This window comes from Tasmannia lanceolata, unplaced genomic scaffold (assembly GCF_043159265.1).
Source record: "Tasmannia lanceolata isolate RefF3 unplaced genomic scaffold, GAP_Taslan_0.1 ptg000013l, whole genome shotgun sequence".
NCBI classification, from domain to species: domain Eukaryota; kingdom Viridiplantae; phylum Streptophyta; class Magnoliopsida; order Canellales; family Winteraceae; genus Tasmannia; species Tasmannia lanceolata.
In genome coordinates this window covers 40,603,856-40,615,172 of record NW_027518690.1, presented here as the reverse complement: position 1 = coordinate 40,615,172, position 11,317 = coordinate 40,603,856, and the positions used below count along the sequence as shown (strand labels likewise).

At 36.5% G+C, this 11,317-nt stretch overlaps 1 long non-coding RNA gene and 1 other non-coding gene across 2 annotated transcripts; one reads left to right on the top strand and one right to left on the bottom strand.

The window, feature by feature from the left end:
- Nucleotides 1–5,244: 5,244 nt before the first annotated feature.
- LOC143891488 (small nucleolar RNA snoR2/U65) lies at nucleotides 5,245–5,396 on the bottom strand. Its single transcript, XR_013255370.1, has one exon. It is a non-coding gene; the product is annotated as a small nucleolar RNA snoR2/U65 (small nucleolar RNA).
- Nucleotides 5,397–6,388: 992 nt separating this feature from the next.
- LOC143889358 (uncharacterized) lies at nucleotides 6,389–9,359 on the top strand. The gene is made up of 2 exons (XR_013254814.1): nucleotides 6,389–6,473; nucleotides 8,754–9,359. It is a non-coding gene; the product is annotated as an uncharacterized LOC143889358 (long non-coding RNA).
- The last annotated feature ends 1,958 nt before the right edge of the window (nucleotides 9,360–11,317 follow it).

Here is an 11,317-nt window from a genome sequence, read left to right as displayed (position 1 = left end):
TTTTTTTCTCTTATATCTTTGAGTTTGTTTTGCTTTCAGATTGTAATATGTTCTCATTTAGTGCACATGTTGGAAAAAAATTGACCCAGGATTGAATTTTTTGGTTTGTTGACCCAGGACTTAGGCCCCATTTGGATTGCAGGAAAAACACTTCTTGTGAAAATTTGTGCACTTTTGTTTAGCTGGATCCCATTTTAAATTAAAGGTCCCACTAAATAAAAACCTGAACTGAGGCTGTTCAAGGTACTATGGTTTCTTGTGTAATAAACCTATGGAAAAGTATGAAATTGTGGAAAAGTTTTTCTTTTCCTAGCTTTTCCAGAAGATTCCTGCTTTTAAAGTTTTTCTTGTGTTATCCAAACAATGCCTCAAGGAAATATTTTTTAAACTTAATTTTTTTTTGCCGGTAAAATAGAAAAAAAAGTAGAAAAATATGATTTATAAGTACAATCGCAAAAAAAGAAAAGAAAAGAAAAATCAGCGGCAGGGCGGAAATATTGAAAAGAGGGTGGACATATCATTTCTAAGATAAACATGCATATAAATTAAGAGGCAATAATCAGCTTCAAGGGTTCCCCTATTGACTGATTTTATGCAGTGTGGTACCGAAAAAAGGGGATGGCGCCGAAAAAAGTGGAAACAATGTTGACTTTGCAGAAATCAACCAATAAGGGCGCCCTTTAAGATGAGTTTTGCATGGGCGCCAATCGTTCTATCATTCTTAATGCACGGAGCTTAAGCTTTTGGATTAAGTGGTTGTTTCACAAAAAATTTATCAACAGCCAATTTTAAAAAGTGTTAAACAATGTGAGGAATTCCATTAACAAAACAAAAGAGTGAAGATATTACCCCATCTGGTATAGGATCCACACCCCCAGAAGCAAGGTAGAAGTTCTGAATGGCTTTGCTAGGTGGGTCCTCCTTGCCATTGACGTGGATATCATCTATTTGCAGAGATGGTATCAATGTCTCACAGATGGACGACACAGATTCCATCTCATATGAAGTAAAACCATGACTGTAACTCTCTTTTATCCTCCTCCCACTCAACAAAGGATGTCCATCCCTTCCCATATTCTCTCTTTCCACCACACAAATACTTCTCAAACTAATCAGATCTCTATCAATCTCCTACTTAAAAGTAGTCCGTTAATCTGGTAGGGCCCACTAAGATATTGCTCGCTGTCAATAATTGTGTAGATTAGACCCTACCGTCAACACACTATTAAATAGATGGTCCTTCTTATATATCAGTGGGTCCTCCTTTTTCTTCGATGAATGATTGGATGTGATAGCATGTTGCCCTCCTAAGGCCCTGTTCGTTTTAGATTATGAAAACCGATTGTGAGTTATAAACTGATTATTAGACTCAAATTTAAACGTAATTTTGCATTTAATAATAGGTTCGGCATTCACAATCGGTTGACATCATCTTAAATGAACAGGGCCTAAGTAAGGGGTGCAACTTGAGCTAGGCTCAACCCGAACCCGATGGGTTCAACCTAATTTCAGCTCAGGTTGGGTTTGATTAGGGTTGGGAAAAGCAAAACCAACTGTGTTTTAAATGGTAAGAGCAACTAGAGGAAGACCCATAGCTACAAAGCAAGAGAGGCAAATACAATTAAGAAGAGAAAAAAACTAGTCAACCTAATTTTGACTTGGGTTAGGGTTGAGGCTTTGAGCAACCTGACTTGACCCGGTCTCCCCAATTTTATCACAATTTCAAAATATTAGGATTATGATTTTATTTTTGTCCCTTTTCTCCTTTTAGTCTTTTACCTGCCCAACCCAACCCTAATCCGATCCAACTGGACCTAACCCGGCCCGATTTGGAAAATCAGGTTAGATAGCTTGGGTTAGGGTTGAGAGATTTAGAGGTGGTTGACCCCGAGTTAACCTGATACTCGAGTTAACAGGTTTTGGGTCTTCAGGTTGGTCTAGGGCTGACCTCAACCCAACCCAACCCAACCGGGCCCTAGTTGCAGCAGTACCTTGAAGCTGTTATTAAAATTAGGAAAAATTGCCATTGGGGGACATAAAAAAAGAGAATTGCCAACGAGGGACACTTTTGAAAACTTGTTAGAGAGAATTGAGAGCTTGATAACCCCATTTACAGGGTTGATAACCCCCTTTCAGAGATTTGATAACCCCCATTTTGTCCCTCTCTAACAATTTTTCAAAAGTGTGACCCCTGTTGGCAATTCTCGTATTTTGATGTCCCCTATTGACAAGAAAAATTGCCAATGGGGTACTTCAAAATACGAGAATTGCCAACAGGGGACACACTTTTGAAAAATTGTTAAGAGAGGAACGAAATGGGGTTATCAGTCTTTAAAAGTGGTTATCAACCCTCTAAATGGGGTTTCCGAACTCTCAAAAGGGGGTTATCAACCCTCTCTAACAATTTTTCAAAACTGTGTCACCCTTGGCAATTCTCGTACTTTGATGTCCCCCGTTTGGCAATTTTTCCATAAGTTATCTAAACCATTCAATTTTCGATCTCAGGCATCGACATGCCATGCCCAAAAATGAGGATGACCCCAACCCTTTGAATGTGAGTGTTATCAGTGAAAATAAAAGCCTTGTAAGATAATTAATTGACCAAATTAAGAAGTCATCCATACGTCCACATCATTCGGTACGAACACCTTTTCACCTATTTGTTTGAGTGAGGTGGGCATTTGTGGTACCACATACTCCGACCAGCCACTGGGAAATGAATGCAATAATATCGTGGGCATAGCTCAATTCTCACTACACATATGTATATTAAACCTTAATTGCAAATTAATGTGAATAAGTTTACCTCCGGCCATGGTGAATTAGTGATTAGATCTTCGGGCTTGGTTTCCGATGTGGGTTCCAATCCAGGAATGATAATTCTCTCTTATGCATCCGCAAACCATGATAGAATCACATGCGCTTTTCCTTCTCAAATTAAGGACCCCTTAAGATGGAATATTTTCAACTCTTATAAAGATCTTGATTAGAAAAAGTTGTGATTTCGCCACACTACTAATTTTGATTTTCTTTATTTATCTATAGGATATTGATGGAATTTATCATTTAAAACTCCTTTTCAAGGAGCATATGTACACATGCACCATAAAATTGTACAATTGGCCATCACAAGATCATCGAATTAAAATCTGAACAAAGGTCTCTAAATCCTACAGCGTAAAAGATTCAATCTCTCTCTTCCTCTCTCTCAACTTTATTCTGGCTTCCATCACCAACTTTAACATGGCATCAAAGCATGTATTTTAGATCTCTCTAAAACCCTTGATTATGTTCGAAATTTTCAAAACCCACACGAGTGTTCCAATGGGATGCCCTGCAAGGGCTCCCTTCCCTTTAGCATTCTTCAAAGATTTGTCATTTTTATAATTTAATTAGATTTCCTTTAAATGGCAGGGAACGTGAGAGCATTTAAGCATAGCTTGGTGAGAACCACCTTGTCATGTGCTTGGTGACATTAAGGAGGATAGCCAAAACAATTCTCAACCAAAGGTTGAGTAGGTAGCCCAACTGCCCAAAGCTCTTTTCGGACTGCCCAACTCTCTAAAAGGAGCAAGTACGGCTATCCGTTTTTCTCGTTCTCAACGCCCAAACTTGATACATGCTAAAAAGTAAGTACTTTTACGACCTAAGTTTCTGTGTGGTAAGAATAGAAACGTTTGACAAATGAATGATGGACCTACATAAGTCTGGTCACATCCGTAAGATCAATACCAATCGTTTACTTCTCCTTGGAGGGCTCTCAAAGACATCTTGTTCATCCATTTAAGGTGGAATCAACCACAATGAACCTTGGTAAGGTTTTCATTTTTCTACTAAAATATACCACGATATAATGAGGTAAAGGGAGATGATATTTCCACCCTCTTTTTTTTGTCCATTCCTCTTACAATAAAGCCAGAGGCAGAAATAATGCAGCCACCCTAGGAAAAAACAGAAGAAAAGGGGTGCAAACCAGGCCGAGTTTGGTTAGGCTGAGGACTATTAGAGGAATTAGGTCAAGCAAGAGGTTGCTTGAAGCATTACATCCAAGATATCTAGTTTGGAATACCAAGTTTGTTGCCTCCAGCCCCTATATATAGAGATATACTAGGGTTAATAACTAGTTAATGGACTCTAGCCTAAGTAGGCCCACTACACCTGTCCATTATCTTATTGGGCTTATATTAGAACATACATGGGTTATATCATATACCCAACAAGGACAACCCTAACCTAACCCGATGTGGCATTATTTCAACCCTAACCTGACCCAACTCGTTTAACTCAATTTTTTGAACCAGCTCTGGTCGGCTTCTGGTTGGCCTATGGCAAAATAAGAAAAAAGAGCACAAAAAAGATAAAAAGAGTACAGGGTTAGTTCAAGTTGCTTTAGACCACTAACCTGACCCAACTGAAGCTGAAATTAGGTTAAACCCATTGGAATCGGGTTGGGCCTGACCCAAGTTGCGCCCCTAGTGGACATGAAAAAAAAAGGGATGGAAATATCATTTCCGTAAATATATACTAAGTATATGGTCCTTTACTATAGTTGTTTCTTATGGAAGGACTTGATAGCTAAACAGAAATTTATATTTATATGGCGTTCCTAATTAAATACAAGAAATTTTCGTTTATAACATATCCTGTACCTATACATTTATAAGGTATTTTAATAGGTAGAGAGACATATATAGGGAAATTGGTTAAGAAAATTGGAAAATTGGGGGAGACAGAGACTATAAATAAAAGATAAACCTTACGTTCACGGAAACAAAACCAAGTAACTCCATGCTCTTGCTTTGGACATGGGGTGAAAGATTAAATCATCTTCTTTCCTCCGTATATGAATGTCATTTGCAGAATATCAGAAGTGAGGACTTAGAAGTTAGAAAATGAGAGTTTTAATATGGTGCCCGACCGTCAAGTACAGTAAAAACAGTACCCCCTCGATATTTGATCCAACAGCTGCCCACTTTTTAAGAGGCTGCTGTTCGATCAAATATCAAGGGTGTTACTTTTGAAGTACCACCTTCACGGTATTTGACGGTCGGGCATCATATAATTTCTCAGAAAATGAATTTTGACAAAGCGAAAACTGCAAAAGATATTTTCTTGTGAATACCAGGAGCATGGTAATTGAAATGCATAGGCGGCATTAAATGAAAGCTCCCAGGCACCAAGGCTTGAAAAAGATTAAAAAGAAAAAAAACCAATAGTAGAGTTACTTACGCATAAAAGAAAACTAATTGTAATCACAGAAATCAGATCCGTGGATACATAGAAATCGGTGTAAGATCCACAGGTGCCCATCAGAATGCGTAACAACAAAAAGTTTTGATATGTGCCTAATAATAGCTTCCTCGTTCAATGCACTCTTGGCTACCGTTACTTGTGCATACTTAACATATCTACAAGCTTCATGGTTGAATGCATTAATAACATGGAGGAAGAGCTGGTAAGCATCGATAATAAGAAATCAACGTTGTAAGCGAACTAGCAAGAGAAAAACAATAGGAAATCGCAATGTAGAATAATTTAATATGCTATTCACCATTCTTAAGAAGAAAAAAAACATTTAGTCAAAGGATGTCAGGGCCTCAATTGTCACAAGTGAGCAGAAAATAATAAGAACATGTACAATGTTTAATTCCTAAAAAATCTGCATTCAAACTCTAAACCTTGATCAATATTCACATATGTAAGGAAAAAAAAAAATACGACCGTTATAAACATTCCTGAAAGATCATTTTAGCCTAGGCCTTGTGTGGTCACATTTGGCCTTGGCATTTGTCTAAGAAACAAGATAGAGGTAGGCCCAGGCGTCCAGCACATCCAAGCTGACCTTGCCTCAGCTATTGACCCCTGGGTAGATTCCTAGGCAAATCATTTGACAACAATGATAGGGAGTTAGAGCAAGCGAGCAATCCAAATGTACAAGAGATATTTCCTGAAACTAAAAGATGATTATAGCAACAAGAAACCCATCGGACATTATTTTTTTCGCATAGAAAAGGGTAAGCAAGAAAACCAAAATTATTTAGTCTTCAAAGTTACACGAACAATTGGTTCTAATCCAATTAGGATTAGAAGTTAAAAGAAAGAATATGTACAAAAATATTGGTTTGCAGAAGGGAAAAAAAGCAAATTATAGAGAGAAGGAATCTGGATAAATGGAGGGGCATTCTGGGAATAAATGGAGTTACAGGCTGTAAGCCGTTGGATGAGAAATTATCGACGGTTAATAAGACCGATCCGCATCAATTTTATTATTCCTTTTACACCGTTGGATTGGTTTTTATGGACGGTGGTAAGAGTAGGACTTGTGAAACGGAGTATAAGAGCCTTAATAGTCAAAACTACATGTCTATATCTATATTCCCAAGCTGTTCGAGATTGGGCCTGAGAGAGAAGGGGGAGAAAAAAAAGAAAAGAAGGAGATGAGGAAGAAGAAACGGTGGAGTCCTTTTGAGAAGGTGAGGGTTTCCATTTTCTACTAAATCTGTCCATTTAACATTTGAGATAGCGTTTCATTCCTATTTTCATTCTCCCTTATCCCGATCTGTTCATTTTTAGGGTTTTTAGTTTTTCTCAATCGCCTTGAGATGGTGCTTTCTTCTATTGTCTAACTCATTTTGATTTCTTCTTTTCTGATTCTTTCATTTTACTTTGTCCTGGAACTTTCTCATTCACCTGTGAATGAATAATTATGTGTAGCTCTGTAAATTGGCTTAGGCCAAATTATGCATTTTGGATTGGAAATGGGCTTTCCTTTTGGCACTGTTTAGATTGCAGAAATTTTCAAGAAAAAGTTGGAAAAGGATTTTTCTTTTTTTGGCAAAGTTTCTTATTTTTTATTTGTTGGATAAGTATTGAAAAAGTAGCATGAAGCCTTGAACCACAACAGTTCAAGTTCAATAAAAAAAATTGACTTGAATTATTTCTTGCAATCCAAATAGGGCCTTTGTGAATCATCATTTGCATATTTAAGCATAGAGCAATATGTTTATTGTGTTAGATAATACATAACTTACCTCATCAGATTGGTGAAGAAATCAAGTTAGAAAAAGATTGGGGAAGAAATCAAGTTAGAAAAACAGATCACAACAAAGTCTATATTGCCTTCGGGGTAAAGTGTAATGCACTTGAGTTTATAATTTTAGATGTTGGAATTGCTTGACTGTCATAGCTTTTGAATAATAGTTGTACTATATGTATGTCTTTCTTTCTTATACCTTATTTGTGTTTTACAGTTATATATTCACACATGGAACAGGTGATATAGGAAAAAAGATAAGCAGGTATATTTGTACTTCTCTTTATCTTTTATGATTGGATGGAGTATATGGATTTTTTCATTCTTTTCTTCTAGAACCTTTCTAGAACCTTTAAACAATATCACAATTGAATCAGATTCTTTTGTTCATGAATGCCAAATATTTTAAGCTTGTATTGTTTATTACACTGCATTTTTTAAAGTAACTTTTAGTCTAGTTATTAGCAATATATAATATGACCAATCTTGTGACTAGTTTGCTGTCAATTTTTAGGAGTTATGCTACTTTTATTGAAAAATCTTATTCACTGATTTCTTTCTGGAAATGTTATCCACAGTATTGTATTTTGATGAGAGCACTCCTCACTTTATTAAAAGTACGGTATGGCCTGCACCATAGGATGATCCAAACTGTCCATTAGATAGGCCATAGCCTAAATAGGTTGCGCCCCAAAAATTATTTATATAGGTTGATCCTAATCCTCCAATCTATAGAGGGTTAGGATAAACCCTCTAATAGTTTCACATCACATCATATTGTAGATTCAGACTTCAGCTTAAATGGTTTCACATCACATGCCACTTGGTTATAAATGCATGATGCTTCAATAGCCATCAAATTTAAATCCTCTCTCCACCCCCTTTTTTTTTCTCCCTAACAGAAAACATGAAAATGAAAAGTGGAAATATCACTTCCCATTTCTGTCAATGTAAAATGGACGTAAAACAACATTTATCCCATTAAAAAAATATTCAATTTTTAGTTTTCAAATGGGCGTAAAATTTGTTTAACGCCAATTTTATGTTGAAAGAAACAGAGCCATAATAATATAATATAGAGGCAATTGGCCTTGCCAACCGTTTTTTTGATCATTTTGCTGCTCTTAAAATTCTTTCATTCATTCTAGTTAACTGAAGCTCTAACAAATAAGCTTTGAGTAAAAGAGAGATGGTAGAAGTAGTCAAAACAAGAGATGCAAATACCATTGTCTTTTTTTTCCCTCTTAAAAAAATAACCTCAGTTCATGGGTTTGATTTTGGCATAGATGTTTGGTTCTAATTTCGAGTTAATTTCTGTTGTGAATGGTTTAGAAGGTGATATCTGTTAAATAAATAGTAGAAATCAAATGATTTTCTTACCCCATGTTGTGGGTATAAATGGATGGATCGCTTGATTGCATGTTCTCTTATTGTTGTTTTCTTTTGTTTCTGGAGCATTTGTAAATTTCTCAAATTTGATATTTTCATATACTTGTTGGATATTTCCCTGTTGAGTTAACCCCTGGTTTTCATCTTTTGATATGAGAATGATGTGTTAAATGGAGAATGAAAATTTAATGATTACTGTGCCCCATATCGTGGGTACGAATATATCAATCATCTGAAATTATTTCTCTATCCCATGTCGATTTTATAAATAATCTTTCAAAGCTTTCTTGGTATTGTAATTGATTGAAGATTTTCTTATTAATTTCTTCAGGAGAAGGCTGTGATAGTTACAATTGCAAATGCCATTGATGAAGAAAATGAGAGATAAATGGAAATCAACAAAAATACACATTAGGTGTGGATGGATCGTGCAAAAAACAAAATGCTGGATATGGTGGCGTACTAAAAAATTTTAAGGGGGAAGTTTGTATGTTTTTCTACGGACCGGTGATGGAGACGCTTGAACCAACTTCTATGAATGGCGAGGCCCAGGCACTTTATGAAGGAATGTTATTTCTCTCAAAATTTAAACTCCTGAGATGTCACCGTAGAGAGTGACTCCGAGACCACTCATAAAGTAGATGTGCTAAAATTCGAAGTATAAGGAAGGATATGATTGAAGAAATATTTGCGATGGATGTTTACACCTCAACGGTGTTCAAACATCTCTCAAGGACTTATAATGGATCATCGCATTATCTTGGCGGCGTAGGGAGGGAAGCTAAATGTAAAGTGGTTTGCGAAGTGAAATGGGATGAGGATTACTTTCACTAAAGACGAGGTTTAAAAATGGTTCTCTATTAGTGCTGATCAGTTATGTGGACCAAGTTGATTGTAACCTCGTTTCTTGGATTTAAGTTTTTGAAACTTGCATGCATTGTTTCGTATTTTCTTGTTTCCCTCTTTTAATTGCTTGCATATTTTCTTGTTTCCCCTCTTTCAATAGTTATTACTCTTGGTCTTGTTGATTCTACTAAATTCGGTGTTCTAGGTTTAGGGTGTCATAATTTTCATGTGTGTTATTTTTGTTTCATTTGTTTTGTTGATTTCTGCTTACTGCCTTTTTGTTAAAAAAATTAGACGGTTCTTTGGAGAATTGTTAAATGGAGAGAAGGAGAAGAAAGGAGGTTCTAGTGTGAAACTATCGTTTAATGGCTTTGGGATATGAACAGGGACCAGAGAAAGAAGATTCAAGTAAAAAAGGTAGATCTGTCTCACCAAAATCCCATCAGAAAACTAAATCCCATCCTTCAAAGCCATCTATTGTTGATTGTAAATTCCAAACTAGATCGAGGGTGGTAGATGAAAAGCATGATCCCACCGGTTACCTTGCCAAATCTGCTCCTCAGGCTCCGACCCTGTATCAATCAATCACAGCAGCTTTTGAACTCTGTTGTAAAGTTCTTTACAATAGAGTTCAAAAGAAAAATGTATTTTGAATTCATCAAAGGAACAATGTGTGATATGTGCATGTTAGTGGGGTTAGTTAGATTGTGGTTATTAATTATGTGGTTATGGGTTTAAGGTTGTGGATGTTAGTTATCTCCTATGTGTTATGTGAGTGGGGTAGTGGGGTAGTGATGTAAAACTACCTTTATGCTTGTATTTAAGTTTGTATTTCAATGAAATGGAGAAGAAAAAGAAATTTACAGCAAATGAGACTTTGTTTAGGAGAGTCATGGTTCCTCTCGAATTGAGCTGTTAGGAGGTCCGGTTGCTTCGAATCAACCTTTTTCTCCCTCTCTTGTATTTCTTTTCGTTTATTTCCATTATGACCGATTAGGCACGTAACAAGTGGTATCAGAGTCATCGATCTTGTGCCATGGCTGCGCCTTCGGAGTTTTGGGAGTCTATACGTGAAGATCTGCAGGAGATCAAGGCATTGGTTTCGAAAATGATGGAAGAACATCGACGATTTGCAGAGGGCTTGGAGAAAATCAGCAAGGTGATCAAAGAAATCCACGAAGATGAAAAGTTCAATCGTGACAATGTTGATCTTTTAGTGAAGAAAAATATGAGAATTGATGGTGATGAAGATGATTCAGTTGAACGCATTGTCAAGGAACATCTTGATTTTGCCGACCCATTTGGTTGTTTCACCGTTTCAATTTGTATTACAATTTTGATCCCAACAAATTTTGAATGTAGAGTTCAAGAGATCGCGACCATTAAGATATGGGACCCCGGTAGATTAAAGTGTTTAATTCAATAATTCAACCTTGAGGGCAAGGTCGTTTCTAAGGGGGGAGGAATGATATGTGCATGTTAGTGGGGTTAGTTAGATTCTGGTTATTAATTATGTGATTATGGGTTTAAGGTTGTGGATGTTAGTTATTTTCTATGTGTTATGTAAGTGGGTTAGTGGGTTAGTGATGTAAAACTACCTTTATGCTTGTATTTAAGTTTGTATTTCATTGGAATGGAGAAGAAAAAGAAAGTTACAACAAATGAGGCTTTGTTTAGGAGAGTCATGGTTTCTCTCGAATTGAGGTGTTAGGAGGTCCGGTTGCCTCGAATCAACCTTTTTCTCCCTCTCTTCTATTTCTTTTCGTTTGTTTCCGTTACGGCCGATTAGGCACGTAACAATATGATTCATTCTTAAGAATAGCTATGCCATGGTTCGTAGGGAGTGTATTGTTAAATGCATCTCTCTCTCTCTCTCTCTCTCTCTCTGAATGGGCTCTGTTTGGATTGCAAGAAAAACATTTCTGATGGAAAACTTTTATTGGAAACTTTTTTTTCTTTCCACAATTTAGAGCGAAGTGACATGATTATGGTAATTTAGAGGGATATTATCATAAATCAAAGGTCTCTCTAAGTAAAAATTGAATAGGG